A 24,088-nucleotide genomic window follows, 5' to 3' on the forward strand; every position below is an offset into this window, starting at 1 on the left:
TATCTAGTCTGACTCCCCTACAATGAGCAGGCACGTACACAGCTAGTTCAGATTGCTCAGATCCCCTCCAGCGTGACCTTGAATGTCCTCAGGGACGGGGCATCCACCATCTCCCTCTGGGCAACCTGTTCCAGTGTCTCATTGCCCTTATTGTAAAAGACTTTTTCCTTATATCCAACTGCAGTATTTAAGAATGTTTACTGATGATAAATGCCTGTGAGAAGGTATAAAGAAAGGACAATGTTTCCTTGGAAGAATTTTAAACTAATAACATAATGTTAATTTCTTCATTGCCTGTATCTTAGGTAGTTAGGTTTTCTTATGTATACAGTAAATTTGCATTAATCAAAACTGTTTACTTACAGCTATGAAAGATTAGTTCTCTGTTCTACCTTTTCTTCTCTGGTCACATTTTCCTTAGTAATTGTGTATGTGTGTTGTGGGACAAGAAGTGTGTAGGCATATAGAAATATACACGATTATGTCACTCACTTTGTAGAATCATAGAATGGCTTGGTTTGGAAGGAACCTCAAAGGTCATCTAGTTATAATGCCCCTGCCACAGGCAGGGCTGCCAGCTGCTAGGTCAAGTACTAGATCGAGTTGCCCAGGGTTCCATCCAACTTGGCCTTAAACACCTCCAGAGGTATCCATAACCTCCTCTGGGCAACCTGTTCCAGCACCTCACAATGCTTGCAGTGAAACACTTCTGATATCTAATGCAAGTCTTCCCTCCTTTTGTTTCAAACCATTTCCCCTTGTTTTATCAATATCTATCTGTAAAAAGTTGATTTGTTTCATGTTTATGAAGTCCCTTTAAGTACTACTGGGAGGTTGCAATGAGGTCTCCCAGCAGCCTTCTCTTTTCCAGGTGGAACAAGCCCAGTTCCTTCAGCCTGTCTTAATAGGATCAGTGCTCCAGTCTTCTGATTATCTTGGCTTCATTTTGAAGAGATGGCCTGTGAATGAAAGACATAGAACCATACATGCCTATGTCAGGCATGTGCAACAACTTCTGTGTGGCACCTGAAAACTTCCTGGTTCCCTTGAGCCTTAGTATTTTGAATTTTCTCTTTAGATGTTCCAAAGGTCAGAAAAACTGAAACTTCAATTACATTAATTGTGGCCTTCTGTTCAGATATTATTCTCAGTTTTGTGAACTATATAATGGCATCATGTAGCCCTATATAGACTGGATTTGTAAAATGGTTATTTTGTGAAGCATCTTTCTGAATATTTGCTAAAGCTGCAATTGCAAAGCAATCAAGTAAAAACTGTGAATGGCAGCTCCAAAGAATTTATCTGCTAAAATTTCCATATTTAGAGAACGTATGTAAAATATGTTGAAATGATTGGCATAGGAGCGACAAAAAAAAAACAGCCCTCTCTCTGACACAATCCTCACCCACATCTGTCAGATTTCAAATCTCTGTGAAGCAAATATTCTCAAGATAACTTTCTCTTTTTTTGGAAAGCAAATATGCTGAGCATTGTTTTTTTTTCCTCAAATATTTTTTTCTAAGTCAGTCATGAGCTGTTGAACCATTTTGCTGATTAAAAAAAATGCATTCAGTCCATTAGATGGAAAATGTCAGTAGTGATCATGAGCTGTTTCAATATATACTGATAGCTTTTTAATAGCAAATTATTAGGCTCACTGCAGATTAGTATGATATCAGTTCTCAAAATATCTGGTAGAAGGGTCCAGATTTTTAGTTTCTCAGCCTTGACTTATCTCTACGCTCATGATGATGCACTGAGCGGAGAATCAAGTTTCAGTTTCCTATGGTAGTACGCATATAATACTTTAAAAATGTGAAATAAGGAAAATTTTCATTTCTATTTTTCATTCAAGTTAGCAAATATATGCTGCTGTTAGTTTCCTAATATCACAAGAATCTTAAGAATAAAATAATGGAATGAGTTTGTAATAACTGTATTAAAAGAATTTTTAGTGCAGATACTGTTCCTTTTGCTAGTGGAGAGCTGTGGGTAAAATCTTTTCTCTTGGGTGCCTAAAACTGCCTTGATATATACACTTATATAAAAGTTTATTAATTTTTTCTCTCGTAATCTGCTATGTTCCAGACATTTGGGAAAATACTACATTTTGAAGTGCCTTTTCCTTTGGTCATTACCTTACAAAGCTAGTTTTTATGGAGTTAAAATTTTAGAGTACATCTCAGATACTAAAAGTCATTCCAACTATACAGTGCTGAATCAAGTAATATTCAAGTGTGTGTTTTGTTTTTTTTTTTAGTATTAGTTTCCATGTATTTACTTACTGAGTGGAATTAGTAGAAAAGAACATTGTAAACATAAATAATGTACAAAATAAACTGGGTAAAAATATTTCCATACTAAATATTTCAATAGCATCTGCTGCAGTCTAGGTATGATTACGTCTTAAAATAAGACAGTCAGGATCAACAAGATTAATGAACCTCGAGGTCTTTCAGTCCCTCTGGCCCTGTCAAGGAAGGCATCTTTCATCTCTGTGAAGTGCGCATAAGGAGCTATAAGGAGGCAAAGCTGAGCATATTCATTTTTCAATGTAGAGAAGGAAACTGGTCAGACAACAAGAAAGAAAGGCCAGACAACAGCAAAGCTAGTGATTTACTTTTTGGGTGTTTTTTATGCCATAATTTTCAAGGACAAGGGAGGAGATTCTCTGAATGCTTGTTTTGACAAAGAAAGAAAGAGTATAACAGAAAGGTATTGTTTCTAGCCCTGAGGAATTATGTATGAGAAAGTCTTTTCCAGTTTGCAGTGCAAGCCAAACTTGACAACGATCAGATGTCAGTAGTGGTGCACAGAGTTATCAGCCCCATGTAGATTTGAAGAGCTGCAGAATATTACAGGTTATTTTTCAGGTAGGATTCCGACTTTGCTATAGCAAAACTACCTATGGTAATCATGTACGGCTAATGCACTCTTCATGGCAGTAAAGAGACGTGGTAAAAGTGCTTGCACCAGGTTTAAGGCAGTCCCTGTAGGCTGTCATATGTATATACATGCGTACATACAATAGAGAAAACTGCTTGAAGATCTGAATTTATTCTCCCGTGTTTCATTAATTGTGTTCAGACTGACATATAGTGTTAGCTCTTTAGTTAGGCAACCATGAGATGAGGAAATATTACCAAGTTCTCTGATTATTTGAGACAATCAGCAGATATCTACTTTATCTGGAGGACAGTTGAGCTGTTCTTTTTTTCTGTCATTATGTTCATTGCTTTTTTTTCTAGCTTAGATGCTTTTGTGCATCTTTTGAAAGGAAAGTAATTGGGCAAGGACAGATTGCGATGAATGAAATAAAAAGTGTAAATACTTGTTCATAAATGTTTTTATTTGGAAATGTAGTTTTTTTTTTTCCCATACTTCATGTCTACAGCTATTTTGAAGTTTTCTGAATTTACTCACAAGCAGTTCTGATTTGTTTGGGTTTTTTAATGATTTTTTTTTTTAATTTAAGATTTCCTTGATACAGGGTTAGCTGTGTTTTTGGCTCCTATGTCCAGGTTTTTAGACACTGACCTTTATTTCTCATTTAATATTTTCATCTGTAGACTTTACTGTGTTCAACAGATCGCACTGTCTGTAGAACTTCTAGCTTTGGCCACTGGCCTATAATCTTTGGTTGAAATAATAGTGTTTATATTAACAATATATGTCTACTCTGTAATTTTTAGCTCAACTTACTCGCTTTCAGTTAATCTCAATGAATTCTGTTTTTTGCCTTTGCTTTCCCTATTCCTGGTTCCCTGTTTTTAAGGTGTTACATTTCCAGTTCTTTTGGTATCAGATATCCAAACAGATAACAGCTTCAACTATCACCTAAAGGCAGTCTTTTTCTTCAGTGAATTCTGTATCTTAGTACTCGTTTAGTATTTGCAGAGAACTGACTTATCCTAAACAGTTCCTCATGGTTAATTCACCCCTAAACCGAAAGCAAAAGCCTGCTGTCCCTTTGCTTGTCTTCTCGTGCATCTGATAATCAATGTGATCAGGAATTCAGTCCTTGCCTACTTCTCAATTTCTTGCAGAAAAAAGATCAACTTAAAATTTTCTTTTTGAAAAAGCCTGTTTATCCATCGTCTCCTCTTATGCAAAAATATTCTTTAAAGTAATGTGCCAAATAATGATTCCCAATCTTGAATGTTAACGTATTACTTCCAACAATTGACTTATCTGTGTTATCAGAGATAATATATCAGAAGAGCATTTCTTTTTGCTTTTCTTCCTTCTGTCTGTGTTGGATACATATGGTCAGATAGAGGAAAGGCAGTGCTACATCACCTCTTCCTTTTACCTTCATCTCTTATGTTACAACATGAATTGTTTACGTACTGCAAGAATAAGACCAAGTAAGATCTGCTTCAGTACTTCTGATATCTATCATCTCCCACTTAAATCAAAGGCTTTAAAACAATGATTTTAAAAGTATACTTTCTTCTCTTTATCGGAAGATTATTTTAGATATCAGCTGTGAAATATTTCAAAGGCTCTCATGAGTTCTTCAAATGGGACTGTTATACGTGATCTATTTGATCCTCCTGGCTGTGTTTCAGGTTTCTCATCTGCAGTTGCTCAGTTGTCACCATAGGTGGGCTAGCATTCCATCAGTGCCACTCGCTATCTGTTCATTCCAGTCGTGTCTGAAATCAGAAATCTCAGAAATATTTAGGTATAGGAATTGGAAGTTTAAAGTTGGGAATTTTTTTGTTTGTTTGGTTGTTTTTTTGGAGGGTGGGTTGGGTGTTGTTTTTTTTTTTTTAAGCCAAATAAATGTTCTTAGTGTACTGTAAGAGAACAGATTTTGCAAATGGGGAGAGAGGAGAAAAGTCAAACACATCTTTTGCCCTAATTATTTCTACATTTTTTATTTATTTTCATTTGCTTCTGACAATAACACAGGTGATAAATAAGTTTTCAGTATTTTAACTGCTGCTTATTAACTAGTACATGAAGTAGGAAGACTACAAGGCTGTGTACAGTCATACTATAAATCTTCAACTGTGGCTCTGAAGCTATATCCACTCTTGCTAAAAATTCAGGACCTTTCAGTGACTAGCTGTAATGGTTAGTGACAAAGTTGTTGTTACACTGTAAGAAAAGTTCTGAAAACTTTTCTGAATGCTTTAGCAGCTATGAAATATTTAGTTCAGATCATCTTTATCTTCATATTTTTTATTTGTTTTAATAGTCAGGATATCATAGTATGATAAACTGTTCTTTGTCTCATGTAGAAGGTCCCTTGATAAAAACAAAAGATTTTAAAATATTAATGATTTCACTGGTGAAAGAAATTGAATGCCCAGAGGTGATGCTGAAGTCTTCAATTCCTAATACTTAAGGTCAAGTTGGTATAACTTGAATCCTGCACGTGTAATTGCATATGCGCTTCTACAGAGTATTCTGTGCTAATTAGAGGGAATGTCTTTGACATTACCCCTCCTTACCTAGTAGAGATGTTGGGGATTTGACATGGTATTATTTGTTATTGTTTAAAATGCTGAAATATGTTTAGCTATTAGACTGAAACATTTTTTGGCTTCCATAACTCAAACGCGTTATACTCAGGTGCTTTATTACTGCTTATAAGGTTTCTTAACACGTTAATTTGAGTCAATATACAAATAATATTTAAATGAGAGGTATGTAGTGTTTTGGTTTTTTCACTGGTTTGCTCTTCAGCTTTCTGTTATTTTTCTTATGCTTTTTGATGTCGTTAAGTAAGCAAAAATGATCCGATAGTTGGAATTGTATTTAGGGAGATGAAGTTTAATTGTAGCTTTGATATCTAGTTTTAATGATACAGTTAGATTAGTTAGTTTTGGGTTTGAAACTAATAGTTCTGCTTTAAAATCCTGCCCCTGTTATCCATGATATAAAGAATCAGAATTTCTTTTGAAATTAAAACTTCCCACAGAGAAGATTGTAAGTACTTCCCAGATGGTGGGTGAGGCCTTTATGCAGTGTAGGTGATTTTTTCAAGGGATGGAAAAGGAGTAAGATGAAATGCTGTTATTATGCAAGTTAATCAGAAATGTCCTCTCATTTCTTCATTCATGATGTTCAAGCCATTAGTTTAAGATAATTGCACTCATTTACCTGGAGGAGCAGAGACTTTACTTGTTTGTCTTTTTTATTCAGAAACACTGCAGGCCAATAGTATTTACTTGGGAAGAATGAAAATCACCAAAAATAGTATCTCAAAGGAAACTCAACCCTGAAAGCAGCAAAGCAGGCAAACCAAGTTTTTTCCTCTTTTGATTTGGGTGGCTTAAATTCTTAAGAGTTAATCTACAATCAGACAAATGAGGCAATACTGATCATTTCTGTTTTAAGTCCTTTTACAAGTAATGCAAATAAATGACTGTACTGTAATAGGACTAGCAGAACGTGCTTCTAAATGCAAGAATGTGTGGAGCCTAGTTATCTAGTGAAAAATATTTGTGATGTTTTCTTAAAGAAAAATTTTCTACTCCTTTCTGTCTTTTGCTGTGATACTGATTAACCAAAGTCATTTGGAAATCAGCTTGATCCTCAGTGTTCTGACTCTGTGAAAGTATTGTTTCGTGACTGAATTTCATTCAATGTGAATTTCTTGTGAAATGGGCAGTGTTTGTTTTTTTCACCTAAATTTGTCAAAGACAAAGCTGATAACCAAAGGAACTGCAGATACTCAGCCTTGGCTGGAAGGGTCTAATAGCAGCAGTTGCTCTCTGAGCTGCCAATGATCTTCCAGCCACAATTGAACCTGGACTTCGTATATTTAGATACATTTAAGTAGCTGGAAATTTTCTGAAGGAAGAAAAACATGTTGAAAGCTCCCTTCAAGGTCAGTTACTGCTGGTAATCCCAGGAAAATATTGAATCAGAAGGAACAAATGAATCTTTTGAAGTACTTAACAAGTATTAGCTACAATGTGAAAATACAGTTTTTGCTGGAGACTGGGGAAATATGCCTTGTAATGTTGTAATGTAGGTATATGGTCCTGAATCAACACCACTTCAGTATTTAAGATCCTGAACCAGTTAATGACAGCTTAATAAAAGTTTAAAGAAAAAATATTTAAAAACAATAAATTCCAGATGTGACATAGTATGAATTTGACAATGGAACAAATGTCCCCAAATATAACAACTATGTTCTCAGCTTTTGAAAAATGAGTGTGCTTAATTACAGTTTCCTGGGAACATCTGTTGCTGAGTTATCCAAAGGCAACAAGAATGATGGAACATCAAATCCTCTATATTAGTCTGTGCATTGTTAAAGAACTTCTAAAATGATATGCCTGCTCTGCTTCATTTCATAGCGGGCAGCAACAGATGTTTTTATGAAAACAGAATAATATACAATAGAGAAAAAGATTTGTTCTAATTCTTCCTATGCAAAGTATTGGCATTTGTCAAGTGTGTGTGGGCAAGTCTGGAGAGATTTGTGGAAGTCACCTTTTGACTGCTATTTTTACAGCAAAATCCTCAAAAGATTGAATAATTGAATCAGATTTATCAAAATAGTCCATCTTGATTATGTGCTCTGAAGGAAAATATAACAATTGCCTGTTAGTTCTTGTATGCACAGAGCAGATTCTTAATTTGTTACTGTGAAAATTGCACTGAGTTAGGAATATTTGCTTATGTCTAAGCTCACATTAATCTGTCGTGTTTGATACCATAATATTCATGAGCACAAATAAATATGTTAACATGGAAAATACAAGAAAAATAAATACTCATTAGGAAAGTTAATTATTATAGGAACACTTATATGCTGTATGCAGTTGCCTGAGTACAGCCCTAGGAATACTGAGATCTTTATGGCAATGAGTGGAGGTGGGGTTCCACTGCCTTAGTAAGGGGAAATAATTATTTATCACCACTAGATTTTAGTGAAACATTTTAAGATACCTAATTTGCTGTTCTAATTATATTGCATAAAACAAGCAAAAACATTGTATTTAGCTGTAATAAATCAGTATTGCCTGTTTATTAGTAATACTAAATCCCTACCAATCCTAGATATTTCCACTTGCTTCAGTAATATTAGATCTGTGTTTTTACTAGGAGTTAATCCTGTTAATCTGAATAGAGTGTCTTCAAAATGTGGGCAACTAACACCACTAATATAATAGAGTAATAAACTCACTGGAGAAGTTATTGCAAGTAGTTTTGCTTATCTTATATACAATGTTATTTCCAATTATATCTTGACAATGAAGGAAGTCTGTTTATATCGGATTGACAATATACAGTTACTCTCATAGTTACTACTCATAAGTAACTGTTTACATATCATATGTTAGGAAAAACTGCAATTTCAGTCCTGACTTAATTTGCTCTCTTGTGCTAGGAGTTGCTTCATAAAATTTGATACAATATAAAGTTATTGTCTAATCAGCTCATTGCAGATGTAAAGTCCTTAGAACAACATATTGTCAGAGATTCCAGGTGATGGGGGAAAAAACAAGTAAGAAAATATGACTGTGTCAGGCTTACAGCTTGGTAGTTTTGAGAGTAAAGAGTACCTGCATGGAGATATAAGCAAAGGCTGATTCTTTCAGCCATCTCTCCAGCCTTCTTCTGGGGCTCTTCTACTCTTCTGCAGTCCCCTGCAGCCTTTTTATTTGTGATAGATTTACTTGCCCTCATTCTTGTGTCAGGAAATTCATTTTGTACATTTTTTGAGCATTGTCTTAAGATTCGTTTCTCTGATTAGTTCCTATCACTAAAACTGTAAGCTAACACAAAGAGATACATTTACTACAACTTGGTTAGCACTATATCTTGTGTTTCTATTATGTATTATGTTCCACTTTTACAGTGTAGTACTTTTTAAAGTTTGCTTTAGAATGTGGATCAGTAGTTTCAGTAATAAATTAGTTTGAAAACAAGCAAGCAAGCCAAGTACCTTGTTCTCTGAGGAAGGAAGACAAGAGCTAATTTATCTGGAAGATTGCTACTTTTTCTGAACTGAAAAAAATATAACCATTTTGATGGGTTGCTTAGGCTTTTGTGACTTGATGAAGTTTTTTGTAGACTACAGAAATCAAAACTATGAAGAAGCTAATAATCAACGTTATGAAGAAGCTAACATTCAAAGCTATGGGAAAAGGTTGCTGCTTTTTTTATGCCAGTTGCTGAAAAATACCTCATTACAACAATTCCTTTCTGCCTTCTCTTTCAAAAGCTTTATAATCTTCATATTAAAACTTTGACAGTTGGTACAATAAACTTCTCTGAAGTTCCTTTGGCTTCTGAAGTGCTGTGTAGAATAGAAGGATTTAAAAAAGAATTTTTACACTGAGGCTTTTCCATATCAATAGTGTAGTATCATATCCATAATGTTACCACAGAGCAACTTTTCAACACTTAAGACTGATGCATTAACTTTCAGTGGTGGTCCTAAGTTGCTGTTTCCAAGTGGAAAGATTTGCAGCTCTGTGTGCCATCTGAGAGGAATATGAGGATGCTGTCAGGATGTGCAGGGATGAGATCAGGAAAGCCAAACTTCTCAATTCTCTTATGTCCCTGAATTTCCGAAGGTCTGGGACTATAAGCAAGTCTGAGACCACCTCATGATGATGAATGTATACAAGTCTATAGGGCTAGATGATATGCATCCCAGGGTCCTGATGGAGCTGGCTGATGTAATTGCCAAGGTGTTCTGTCCTCTTTGAAAACTTGTTGCTGTCAGGTGAAATCTCTAGTACCTGGAAAGAAAAGGAAACAGCAGTCAAGTAAAGGAGAAAGGAAGACCTGGGGAATTAAAGACCAGGGAACCCCACATCTGTGGCTGGGAAGACCATGAGACAGATCTTATTGGAAGAGATTCTAAGGCACATACAAGATAAGGAAGTAATTTGAGAGAGCCTATGTGGCTTCACCAAAGGCAGATCACGCCTGACCACTCTGCTGGCCTTCTCTGATGCACTGATGGCATCAGGGGACAGAAGAAGGGCAACTGATTTCATGTACCTGGACTTGTGTAAGGCCTTTGTGGTCCTGCACCATATCCTTATCTCTAAATTGAAAAAGTATGGATTTGGAGAGTGGACTGTTTAGCAGATAAAGAACTGAATGTTTGTGGCAAGAGTGTTGTGGTCAAGGGTTCTTCATCCAGGCCAGTCAAAAGTGGTGTCTCCTCAGACATCACTTTGTCTTGGGAGTGGTGCTTTTCAACATCTTTATCAAGAGCTTAGACTGGGATTGAGTGTACCCTCAGCAAGTTTGCTGATGATGCTAAGCTGGGTGGTATAGTCAATATAGTAGAAGGAAGGGATGTCATCATCCAGGGAGACCTGGACAGGCTTGAAAAGTGGTCCTATGAGAGTGTAATGAGATTCAGTAAGGCCAAGTGCAAGGTGTTACACTTCAGTCTGGGCAGTCCTAGATAGAGTATGAACTGAGAGATGAGCTCCTTGAGAGTAGCCCTGTTGAGAATGACTTGAAGGTCCTGATAGGTGAAAAGCTGGACGTGAATCAGTTATGTACTCTTCAAGTCTGGAAGGCCCAATGGTACCTTGGGTTCCATCATAAGAGTGTATGGCAGTAGATGGAGGGAAGTGATTGGTCCCCTCTATTCTGGGGGAATTAATTTAAACTGAAAGAGGGAAAGTTTAGATGTTAGGAGGAAATTCTTCACTCAAGAGAGTGGCATGCACTGCCTGGAGAAGTTTTGGGTGCCCCATTCCTGGTAGTACTCAAGGCCAGGCTTGATGGGTTCCTGGGAAGCCTGATCTAGTGGGTAGCAACTCTGACCTGGTCAGGAGGGTTGAAACTAGATGATCTTTGAGGTCACCTGCAAACGAAGCCTTTCTATGATTCTGTGTTATCCTGTGAAATTACTTTCTGTGTGCATGAGTATATCAATGGACTGTGGTCAAAGTGAGCTATTCTATTTTAAATTAATGAATATATAATACAGGTATGTATTTATGCAATATGTAATTATTATGTGAGATACACAACTTGTGTTTAATTGTACACTTTTAGAATTTAGAATATATATGATAACTTCATTTTTGAAGAAATTGTTAGAGAGACTTAATTTGTTCAGTATTTAATTTTTTTCTCTATTTCTGTAGATTTCGTTTACTAGAGAGCTCTCACACTGATTGTATAGGACAACCAAAAGACAAATTACTCTCTTACATTCACCTCTGCAAGGAATCTTGTTCTCCTTGTTATTTTTGTTCACAGGTGGTGTTGTCTCAATTTTAGTTGTTACTGCCACTGTTGAACATGATAAATTCTCTAGAACAGAAATCAGGCACTTAATGTAGGCACTAAACTTCTTGTCTTTTGAGAGATAGTCAGATATTTCTGACGCTTTCTGGAATTGTTCCATGTCTAGTCGCATCCTTCTCCAGATCACGATCTCCTGGTAACCTTAAAGCACATCAAAAGTGATTATGTTAAATAGTTTAGGTACTGAATACTATCCTTATGGCAACAATAGTGTTAAATGACACAAGTTATTGTCACGATCTGGTTACAGTGCTTGACAGAATCTTGCTAACATCTCAAATCATTGTATCATCTAATTTGAAAAATACCCTCACGATCACCAGGTCCAACCATCAACCTGACTTACCAAGAATCATCACTAAACCTTAACCCATAGTGTAGTGTCCACAAGTCTGTTAAATATCTCAAGGGACAGAGACTCACCTGGATCCTTAGGCATCACATTCCTATTCTTGATCACTCACTCTGTGAAGAAATTCCTCCAGATATCCAATATTAACCTTTTCTGGTACGTTTTGATGTGTTACATCACTTGCCATCTGAGTAAAGTTACAGATACCCACCTCCTTTCAGGTAATTGTAGAGACTGTTAGGATCTCTCCTGAGCCCCCTCTTTTCCAGACTAAACAGCCTCAGTTTCTTCAGTTGCTCCTCATAATTCCTGTTTTCTGCTTCCTTTAAAGAAAAATTTTGCATCCATCATCTTTCCCACAATTTCTTCAGATTAAAAAATATACTATCAAAAGCTAGCGCAAAATGTTTCATTCTTAATCTTTAATTTTAGAAATGGAAGCCCATCAACACTTATTGTTAGTTAATCCTTTAATTCAGCTATCTAGAAAAAATACATACCACATTCTTTCTCTGAGTAATCTTTTCTATTGATTTTAGCTTTAATAGCTAATTCACTAATAAGAATAGTACCTGATGCAGTGTTACCTCAATACTTTGCTTCTGAGATTCTAATGTATAAATGACGTGTAGATACCTCAAAAATCAAGGGAAGTCTTTAATATTAGATTTTGGCTTCTGTCTGCCTTTCTGTGTTTGTAGTACTGTTTTTGTTAATATTTTACCCATTTAAGTATCCACAGATAAATTACAGTGAATATGTGTGATTGACAGAGAAATCATGGTAGAAGTCTATTTTTTAAGTGATACAAGGAATGCTGTCTTGATTTGTAAACTGATGCATCATCATCAAGGTATTCCCAAGTAATCAGTGAAAGAAAGCACTTTTCAGAGAGAATTGGAGGCAGACAATTGTGTTCATCATGTCTTCAAATTAGCTAACAGAAAGTATGTTGCAGAAGTTGGAGGGGAAGGATAAGGCATCACAGCTAGCAGGACAAATGTAAAGAAATTGTGAGAAATAAAATATGAGCATGAATAAATTATCCCCTAAAAGAAGATCCAGTTATTTATTTATTTTAGGATTGATTAGCTAGGATTAAGTTTCTGATCAGTATTAAAAAATTCAAAATCATATGAACTAGACTCATGTTCATAATATTACAAACTATTTGTCATCCTCTGATAATATTAGCATTCTCATGCATTTGACTGTGCTTCATTAAATTTTATTGTCTGCTATTTTACTACCCTATACATCAGCTCTCCAAGGTTTAAAGAGATTAATTACATTTTACTCACACAGTAGTCCATACTTGTATGGCCTAATTAAATGCATCTTCACTGCTAATCCAGACAAGTCATTAATAATAATATTGACATATAAAAGTAAACTGTTCTGTGATCTGCATGTGCAGAGTGGTGTGACTGTGTACTATGGATGAAGGTGGCAACTGTAGGGTTTGCTTCAGTTTCTGGGGGCTGATGTCCAGGGGCAGCCTCAGGACCTCCCCAGAGGAGGCTGTTGGGCCTCAATGAAAGCAAGGCTGCCTTCTCTAGGTTTTAGAGAAAGGAAAAAAGGAGTCCCCAGAGTGGATACAGAGACGATGGATTTGTCAGCTGCCTGACACTAAATATTAGGAGTCTTTTGGTTCTTGATGAGTTAGTTACATGTTTACTAAGCAGTAGATTTGATGTGTTTTGCTAGGAGCTAAATAATTGCATTCTGTGAGGATCTGCTGTGCAGACAGATTGCCACTGAGTCTATAGCTGCTCAACTTGTAAATCTCTTCTAAAATACAACCTGTGCTAGGATGCTTGTGAACTACCTGCCTTTGCTCTACTTGTGATGATTGCTTGATTAGTTAGACAAGGTGCACTATTATCCTGACTATCCTCATTGCCTTTTTGTCTTATCCGTAAATGGCAGAGCTTTATATTAAGCGTGATTACGTGGCACTTTCTCTGACTGTCTGTGCTTTTAGAGCTGCATCTGTCAAACCCTGCTACTAGTTATTTTCCTTGCCCTTTTGCTTAGTTTGCTTACTTCTGTGCCTTGAGAATAGATTAAAGGGCAAAACTTTGCCAGTGTTGTCACTCACCAGAGTAAATGCAACTCCTGCTTCACTTACCATAGGTTGTCAATGTAGTGTGACCTCCTGGACAAAAGACTTCAAGCTGTCTAAGGACAGAGGGTTGTGTACCTTACACAATATTTTTTGGCAATGCTATGTACTATGAGCGGTAGAAAATCAGCTAGGAAAAACTTTCTTATTTTTCTTTTATGCCTTGATGGACCATTCAGGTTTGATCTGCCAGGTAAGGTGTACCATTGTCTCTCTGCTTTCTGAATATTCTTAAACAAAAGAGAAGTAGAATCTCTCCCTTTCCTCTGCATTTCCTGAGTACGAGCTTCCAAAAAACAAAGCTGGAAGACAAGAATTTTGAAGTATTGTATCTTCTCATTGATAACTTACTCTCTAGGGTATTAACATTTTCTTTTGTAGTTATGCTTCTTCCGTTGTTCATCTGTTAATGCTATTATTTTTTTGGTTCTGATTATATAGACTTTTTTTCTTCTTGCAAGGTTCATTTCATCATTTTATTTTCTGCATTTTTCCATGTGCTTTCTGTGTGATACTTTAAATTTCTTAAGCAAAAGGTTGCTATTTCATCTCTTTAAATAGCATCAAGGCTTTCTTTTCTAGGATGGAACTCAGAGACATGCTCAGGTCTCTGCTGCTCAGAGTTAGTGAGTACCAGTAATCCCACTGGGCTTTCTTAGAGTGACAAATGAGAGACTGGCAGGTAATAACTGCTCCAACAGAGCACTACACTCTAGGTATGGGATGATTGTCGTGTTGATGAAATATTATAATCAGATCTCTGTTGTGTAGTGTATACAGTATACGTGTGCTTTTTAAGGAATGTACTCTCAGCAGTGCCAGTGCCACTAGAACAAGCTTCCTCTCCTCCTGCACCGAATAAAAGATGTACCTTATAACCAGACATCTGCAGAAGAAAGCGAAACTAATCTGATGAGTTAGTTTCTGGCTGCTGTTGTGCCCTCATCATCCAAAGCAATTATTGATTTTTCTAACAAGTCTGAAGAAAAAATAATCCAGTACAATTTCTTACAGTTGTATAAATTACTGGGTGGCATATAGTATTTTTTGAGTGCACAACTTCATATGCTCTTGTTTAAATTTTCTGTGTGGGTGTCTTTCTTCCAACATGTTTAACTAAATTTAGTCTACTGATTTCTCAAAGCAAGAAAGGCTTTTCTTTTTAAAAATTAAAGGTATGGACAATATTTACCTTACTATGCTAAACCTATGTCTCACATTTTAATATCTGGCTTCTCTAACTTTCATGGAGCTGTAATCTCCACAGGGTTTCTAAAGATGGTCTCTTCTCACTTTTTTTCTTCTCTTTTTAAAGCTACCAAGAGAAAGAACAGAGAATAATTGCTGCCATAATTACTGAAATTGTTTACACAGCTACATTATTTGTCAAGTTTCATTCTGCTTAAAAATGATTCTTTATAGATCCAATTCACCAAGCATCAATAAAGAATAAGGACAATTAAAAATTGAATTTCGATGCAAATGTGGCCTTTTCCCTATTCTGCATGAATGCACATTCATCAGACTCATAAACCCTGCTGTTGACAGCATACCATTGAAATAACCAAGAATCAGCCATACTGTTATTGTTTCATGAGCCTTTGATATCACGATTCGTTTCCTTCCAGAAACAGATTGCAAAAGGTCAGTAACATGTCACAGAAATCTGTACAGCAACCACAAGGAGACACATTTGCTTAAATTTGCAAAGGGTCTGCGATGCCAATGGGCCAGATTCCCACACGCTTCCTTTTTGCAGCAAGCATTAAATGCAGAACTGATCTCATCCCTCATTCATTATTTCCAGCGTCATTAATAGAGTTACAGAATGTTTGAAGTTGAAAGGGAGGGACCTTCTGAAATTGGCTTGTCTAGTTTTCCTGCTCAGTGTCAACTAGATGAGATTGTCCAGGGCTGCAGCCAGACAGGTGTAGTGCATCTCCACAGCTAGACAGTCCACAGGCTCTCTGGGCAACTTTTCTGGTGTTTGTCTACACTCACAGTAGGAATGTGTTTTTTGTGTTCTGTTTGAATTTCATGTATTTTAATTTGTGTCCAATGTCTTTTGTCTGGCATCACAGATATTTATAGACATGGATAAAATCCTCCAAGAACCCTTCTCTTCTCCAGGCTGAACATCCCAGCTCTCTCAGTCACTCCTTAGGTGAACGATACTCTGATTTCTTTAAACATCACTGTGGACTTACACTCAACCCACTGGTCTATATCTTCAAATATACTAGGGAGCCCAGAACTGGACCCAGCACTCTAGGTGTGGCCTCACTAGTGCTGAGTACAGGGGCAGGATCACTTTCCCTTGGTGTGCTGATAATACTTGTAACACAGCACAGGGTGCCATCAGCCTTCCTGGCAGTTAGACCGTTGGCTCATGGTCAGTTTATTGTCCACTGGGACACCAGAAGACATTCTCTGCAAAGCTGCTTTCCAACACATTAGCTCCCACTGTGAAGTAGTGCATGGGGTTATTCCTCCTTGGACAATCATCACAGACCTGCTTAGTTCTGTCCCATTATCCAGCTTGTGAGGAAGAGATCAAACAGTTGTGGCCCTACTGTTGGCCTCTGTGATACATCACAAAGTGACTTGCCTCTTCTACTATAGACTTTGTGCCATTGATTACCCTCAGAGCTTGGGTGTTTATCCAGCTGTCAGTCCATATCACTGTCCACTTACCTAGCCTATAATTTGCTTTGTCAGCTTCTCTATGATGTTATGGGAGACAATGTCAGAAGCTTTACTAAATTTGAGATAAATGACATCCTCTGCTCTCCCCTCATCACTCATCAAGCCAGTCACCTCTCTGCAGAAAGCTTTGGCAGTATCCTGCCCCGTGTAATTTTTAACAGACTTGTGATTGGACTTTCTCAAATACGATGCAGTATTGTTACTGACAATGCAACTTTTAATAGACTGTTTTGGATGAGGTGCATAGACTTCACCCTTGGAGCAGATTAATGAGTGTGCTGACAACTCAGTGCCATGCAGCCACTTGTTGTATTTATGTGCATTTTATGTGTTGGATTCCATACATTTCCTTCACTGAACTTGCTGTTTTGGCAAAGCTGAAGCTTCTTAGGGAATGTACAGGGACTGTTGAATCACAGCCTGAACTGCTGATAAATCACCTGAGGCCAGCACTGAGTCAGCCATGGGAGCACAGGTGTAGGCATTTCACCTGTGTGACAGGAAGGAGTGGAGTCTGGCGCCACCTCTCCCAGACCCCATTTAAGGGCTGACCACCAGTGGGGAAGGATCTCTTGTTGGAGATCCCTCCCCCATGGAGTCCTGGGTGAGCCTCGACCATCAGCAACAGGTTAGCCTTTCTTTATTTACTGGTTGTCTGTATACCATCCAGATAAGCTGTACAGAATATACCATCCACCTCCATTATTTTCTGTGGATGCTATTCTTTTGGGTTATTCACCCAAATAGGGGCACCTTGTGTAGTGCACTGATAGAATTTATTAAGAAACGCCGTTATCAGTCCAGATGTATATTTATATTTAGGAGATACTTTGGATGTACACAGATAATGGTGTTCAAAAAGTACACTTTTCTGCGCTGTTTTAGAGGTAAGGCAATATTCACAACATAGTTCAACACTGTTGAAGTTGTAGAGCATAGAACATGAACCATTTTATTTTTTAAATAATTCTTATCTGATAAACTGTTCAAATCTGTTGTGCAAGTGGATGCACTTTAATTGTAAAATTTTATTTCCATTATATTGCATACATGAAAGGAAGTAAGTTAGGGAAAATTTTCACAAAGGAATTTGCTCTAATGTTTTCCAAAAAGGCATGCATGATAATAGAAGATCAAATAAAAAAACTTTTGAAAAGCCTGAAGGTCTGCTTTAACTCAAAAAGGCAAACTTATTGCAACCTGAAGTACAGATAAAAACTTATGCTTGGTAATTCACAATACGGTAGTCTATTCTCCTTGCATTTACATTGTGTGTCTTAATTTTAATTAGTCACATAACTTTATCAAATATATCCACAATTTGGAGTCCTGATGGAAATCAAAATAGTGAGTTGTATTCATTCTATTTATCAAAATGTTTCAAGTGAAAGAAATCTGGTTCTTAACCTTACGTAACGCCACGTGTAGGAGATGTGATAAAATCTTCTGGGACAAGTATCTTTGAGTGTAGTTTCAGATCAGCAAATGTTACTGCCTGTTTTGGTTTTTTTCTTTCTTTTTGTTTGTTTCTTTTTGTGTTTGTTTTGTTTGCTTGTTTTTTCATTATTTTTAATTGATGATATCTGTACCAACCATTTGGACAAGGGAAGGCAGTGTAAATTCTGTTTCCTTTGTTTGTATAACTATGCATTTAAGTAAGATTCTTTGCAGTCTTAAATTGTTGAGCAAACTTCATCGACTGAGAATATTAAAATTTACTTTTCAGTTTTGCACTCAGAGATTCTGTAATGGATCAGTACAGGCTTCTATACCGTAAGCTATGCTGAATGGACTGTTTATATTTAAATCTGCCTGTTTTATTTCCATACTCTGAATTGATGCTTCAGAAAGGCAAATGAAGAGTTACAAGACTCATTTCTTCTTGGGAAAATTCAGTAGTACTTCTGCAATGAGAGGTAATAATATCTTTTGTGAAATCCAGAATCATAAATGATGTTTAATGTAGTGGTGCATGATATACACAGTGAAAATTATACAGTATCAATCTCATCGTTTGAGGACCACCAAATAGTTCATTAATATATGGGAGATGAGGTGGGAGCGAGTATGCCTGTTTATCACTAACCAGCTATTGGAATACCAGAACAACCCTGTAGCTGCAGATCAGGAATAAAAAATACTTCCTGTGTGAGTGAAAGGCAGAACAGAAACTGATAAGAAGTTGAATGTCACCTTCCCGATATATGGTATTATTTAAAAAAAAAAATTGTATTCATGAAAACAATGCAAAAGTAAAGCAATATAGGAACATATATTTTTTTGGTCCTCAACTGATACAGAAGATGCAAGTATGTGAAACTAAAAACAGCTACAGGATTTCACAGAGGTTATTCTTTTCAAATGCAATGATGAAATGGTTGTTATCAGGAGACTACTAAATGTTAGGAAGACAGCCTGTAATGCTGAGGTTACATTAACTCTTTGAGTTAGTTTTGTGGTATTCTGTAAACTTTTACTGAAGATACGTGCCATAATTTGCTGAAGATTTTTCTAACAGGCTTGGATCAAAGTTCCAAATTGAATTACTAATGGAATTTTGTTGTGCAGTAACATAAATGAGTATATTATTTACATAATATTGCTGCATATAATTAATGTCCTCAGTGCTCTGTCTACGTGCATCCTGATGGGTTTCTGCAGCAAAATAAATGGATTTGCTACCAGGGGACATTAATTGGGTGTGACGCTATTTTAGTTCCGTGCTCATTCCTCTTCAGTTGTCTTTATTGTAACTTGATTACTTTTCCTTTGATTCTAAAAATTGCATTGTATTGATTTCTGATACAACTTCTGACGTAATTTGCTTACAAATTAAAATATTTGCTATCGCTATATATGGGTTAATTCTCCTAACATATAATGATTTCCTTATTCGTATACTTTGACTTAATCCAGGTTTGCTGCAGGTTCAGTTTTACTGATAGCACAGATGATTTTACCTCAGACTCAGAGTCCATTACCTAACAGTTAACGCAGACTTTCCAGAGCAGCCCAAGGTAGGCACTGCTTCAGCAGTGCTGCTAATTTAGATATCCTTCAGCACTTACACACCACGCACAACTGAGGCCTTATTGGACTGCCACTTTTGCAGTCTTTGTCAGTTCAGCAGTTACAGAGCCCAAGCACATCAGCAACTGCACCTTTCATCTATGGCCATCCAAGACAGCAGATTTCACGTCAGAGAAATACAGTTTGTCAGGCCAAGGCTGAAGCACGTGGTATCCAGAACTGAATCACTCTTGGATGAGGAGTAGAAAAAAAGCTTCTGTAAAGGCTGTTCTTGGCTTTCTGCACTCTGTTCACATGTAAGATATATTACATTGTCTTTTAATAATAAAACTTTCCGCTATAGAAAGAATAATTTGCATTCTTAAAGGTGGAGAAAGAGAAGACAATGATATTCAATGAATTCCACTTAGAACATTGAGATAGATTAAAATTTCTTATCTGGTGATTGGTTCTTTAGGTAGATTCTCCTATATAGAATTTGATAGAATATCTCTAAGGATGTAAAATATATTTCTTTTCTAATTTAAAAAGTGGTGCAAGTTAATGATTCTAATTATGAGTTGCTTTTGTAGCAGTGGATCTCAGATTTAGTTGACAAGATTTTTTTGTGGGGAGGGGGAAATATTTTTTTCAGTTTTTGTCTTTGTAAAAGACTTGCGTTATGTCTATCTATCTGTGTTCTTTTGTGATGCCCGTGACAGGCAGAAATACTGTTTTGCACTGTTTCCTCCTGCTCTTTTTAGCATGACGTTTCAACATGTTGAACCTATGAGCACAAAATTCTGCTTAGGCATTTGAGAAATGAAAATTGACTGTTATATGTTTCAGGGATCTTCATAAAAAGCTTTAACTTCCCCATTAACTTTTTCTCTGATACGAATAACTTACAGGATATATTTTAAGATTTACATTTTATTGATCGTAAATACATCATCTGCTCCTTTGGGAGTTAACAGGTCAAATTGTTTTAATTCTTAAACAACAATCTTAAAGTAACTAGGTGGGCTGTGATTCTGAGTAAACTAGAGAAATGTCAGCATTGTGAACTTAATAAGGTTGGTGATGTGGGTCAATCTGTTTTGTCCTTGACTTTCTGCTTCTATTGGAATTCTGGAAGATCATTAACTATCTCCGGGATATACTTAATAGGTTTAGTTAAGCAAAGCAGGTGAGGTTAAGTGATATGAAATTATATTTTAAAAGTGTTTATTTTGTTCAGATTATGAATGAGGATAAGCTCAATGTGTCTCTATTTTGATTATTGTGTTTTATCGTAGGGATGGCCTGTAAGAGCTTTATTTTGCCTATATATAACTTTTTTTTTAATGTTATACTAGTCTTTTAAAAGCATTAAATTGAAATAGATGTGCATGTAAAGGAAAACTAAGTTTCAGAGATGCTTCTGTGGAACTGGTAAGCTTAAGGACAACATACTTGTAACTTAAAAGACAGTGAAGTGCACATTTCTTATGATGTTGTCCTTCTTTCTTGTAAGGATGATAATGTAAATTTTATTACTTCATACCGAAGGAAATTCAGTATTCACTGAGTGAAAGTGAAAATGCTTTTTTTTAACAATTAGTAGTCTCTCTATTTTTCTACTGCCTTTTCTCTTCATTTCTTTCTTCTGGAATTTGTCAGGTAGAATACTTCAAGCAGAGAAACACAGAAATTACGCAGGCATTTGAGTAGCGCTTTGGTTTGCTTATCAGTGACTTTTTATTTTCTGTTGTTCTTATTTTCTTGGGTCCATTGGTTTGTGCAGTTTAAGCATGTTTTATAGCCTAAAGATGCTATTTTTGTATACTTTGTTCCCCATGAGATGAAAGCAATGAGTTTCATTGTATTTATTTCTGTGCTATTCTCAATTAGTTTTATGATCTATACAGTAAGAACGTCTGTCTTGTAAATCCAGTCCGTAACTTTCTCTTCTCTGGTGATGGCAATGACTCCCCAGAGATACAGTAAGAGTTTATTTCCTTATTATAAAATACTTTCTAGCTTCTAAATTACTGCTATTCTAAAGCACACTGCCAACAAAGGCAGCAGGTTTGCAGCTGCTGGATCTTAATATGGAGTGTTGGTTTTTCTCTCCTAATTAACGTGAGTCTTTTTTTTTTTTTTTTTTGCTTATTAGCCTCTACGGACATGAATTTGTTTGCACTGGTAGTTTTACTATTCATGCACTATTTTTATTTACAAATCTTTGACAGCTGTGTCAGATGGGCCACCAATATAGTAGAACTTACTGGGTTTTCTTCTTTGTTAAGCTAGTGTTAGTGAGTATGTACTTGCTTGTAACTTAAAGATCTGCACCAGTTTTTCTGAAAATAATAATTTGCTGCTGAGACATTATCTTCCTACAGCTATCTTTAATAAATTGTTAAGAGAGTTATGTCGTAAGTAGAACTTTTAGCTCTGAGAAATCTGGTCTTCTGAGGGAGGATGAAGGAGAGAAGGGGAAGACTGTCTTCTGCAACAAGCTTTCTAATTTAATCAGGAGGGCTTTAATCTAGAGTTGCCAGAGGAGGAGATCCTCAAACCACTCTCCTTTGTGGCGATCAATGGTAATGGATGCCCTGGGCCTGGAGTTGGATCACAGGCCAGTAAGACAGTACCAAAGGTTCAGGATAAGGGAACTCCATTTGGTAAATCAGCCCCAGTGGAAGCCCAACTCAAATGCCTGTACATGAATACATGGGGAATAAGCAAGTAGAGTTGCAGGCACGTGAGTGTCCACAGGGCTATGATGTCAGTGGTATCACTGAGACCTGGTGGGATGGCTCTCATACCTGGAATGCGGGAATAGATGGGTACAAACTCTTTAAGAAAGACAGGCAGGGGAGAAGGTGTTGCCCTGGGGATAGATGATGAGCTGACAGAGGGCTTATGGGTGAGGGTTAGGGGGGAAGGCAGGGGAAGGAGGTGTAGTAGTGAGGGTCTGCTACAGGCCACATTCCAGGAAGACCGAGTGGATGAGAATCTCTATAAACAGATAGGAGCAGCTTCACGTTCACAAAATGCAGTCCTCGTGGGGGAATTCACTCACCCTGTTATCTGCTGGAGGGACAACACAGCAGTGCACTAGAAACTGAAGAGATTCCTGGAGTGAACTGATGATAACTTTCTCTTCCAAGTGGTACAGCAGCCCATGAGAGAAGGTGCTGTGCTGGTCCTCAGCAATGAGGATGGGCTGGTGTGTAATGTGAGGCTCAAGGGCAGCCTTGGCTGCAGTGATCACGAAATGGTGGAGTTCAAGATCCTTAGGGCATCAAAGAAGGTGCACAGCAAACTTGCTACTCTGCACTTCAGGAGAGTGGACTTAGAACTCTTCAGGAAACTGCTTGGGTGACATGGAATAAAGCCATGGAAGGAAGAGGGGCCCAAGAAAGCTGGTCAGTGTTCAAGGACCATCTCCTTCAAGCCCTGAAGCAGTGCATCCTGAAAGGAAGGCAGGCAAGAATGCCAGGAGGCCTCCATGGATCAACAAGGAGCTCCTGGACTTATTGAAGTGCAAGTCTATAGGGATTGGAAGCAGGAACAGGTTAATTGTGAGAGGACTACAAAGATGTTGTCTGAGTAGCCAGGGATCAGGTTAGGAAAGCTAAAACCCAGATAGGAGCTGAATCTAGCCAAACATAAAGGGGAACAAGAATAAATTGTACAGGTATATCAGTGATAAAAGGAAGGCCAGGGAAGATGTGTGCCCTCTCTAGAACAAAACTGGAGACCTAGTTTTAGGGTCTTCCTTTCTGCTACTGCATCTTATCCCCTGACTGCTCAGGTGGAATGTGCTGCCTCAAGTTCTTACATTCTTTATAGCACTTCATTAGCAAGTGAAGATCAAGTCACAGATAGAACAGTAACACCTTTTCATGATACCTAATTACGAAGCACATCACTCCTGTTAACACCGCATCTATCATTGAGCTGGTGCAAACTGCAGAATTTTTCTTTATCACATTTTAAATTGTTGCACTATGATAATGGCAATCTAATGTTTTAAAAGATGGAAACAATGTCTGGAATATGTTTGAAGAATTTAAAAAAGCTTAAGGTATGAGAGTGCTGAGTTTATGTTGTTTCCCCAAATTCCCATCCTGTAATTACAGGGAGATTTTTATGAATTATAAAACACACACATTTATTTATTTATGGTTTTTTTTTAAGGGAAGTATCGAGTAACTGCTTTTGTGGCTTCCATCCAAGTTAGACTAATGAAATATGGATAAAAATCTTTTTAAAAATAAACTGGAAGCAAACATACTCATTTAGCCTTGCTACCTAATGATTCTTTTTATACTTCATCTTTCACTTACAAAATCATAATAGATTTATTGAATATTAAAATATTTCTATACCTACATGACTCATATTTCAAAGAAATTGTAGTCTTTAAGATATGTTGTGAAACGAAAGTAGGGAATTTCTGGTAAGTTTTCCACCTACGCTGTGTGTCTTTTATAGAAAGCTGTTTGATATAGCAGTATCATGTGTATTGAACGTACTGAACAGTTTCATCTGTATGGTGCATATAAAATATTTGAAGTGGTATTTCTGTTGGTCAGTAGTTTCATAATCATTTTACTTTTGTTTTTACTCATTTTTAAATGCAAGGT

General features: G+C 36.9%; 2 protein-coding genes across 3 annotated transcripts in view; one reads left to right on the forward strand and one right to left on the reverse strand.

Annotated features, from left to right (window-relative positions):
- GALNTL6 (polypeptide N-acetylgalactosaminyltransferase like 6) overlaps positions 1–24,088 on the forward strand; it is a 431,361-nt gene that overhangs the window by 268,870 nt on the left and 138,403 nt on the right. The window lies entirely within an intron of this gene.
- HMGB2 (high mobility group box 2) overlaps positions 1–24,088 on the reverse strand; it is a 397,943-nt gene that overhangs the window by 134,202 nt on the left and 239,653 nt on the right. The gene's annotated exons all lie outside the window — the stretch shown is intronic.

Source organism: Cyrtonyx montezumae, unplaced genomic scaffold (assembly GCF_038088225.1).
Source record: "Cyrtonyx montezumae isolate F1298 unplaced genomic scaffold, pur_monq_1.0 scaffold_2, whole genome shotgun sequence".
Lineage (NCBI taxonomy): Eukaryota > Metazoa > Chordata > Aves > Galliformes > Odontophoridae > Cyrtonyx > Cyrtonyx montezumae.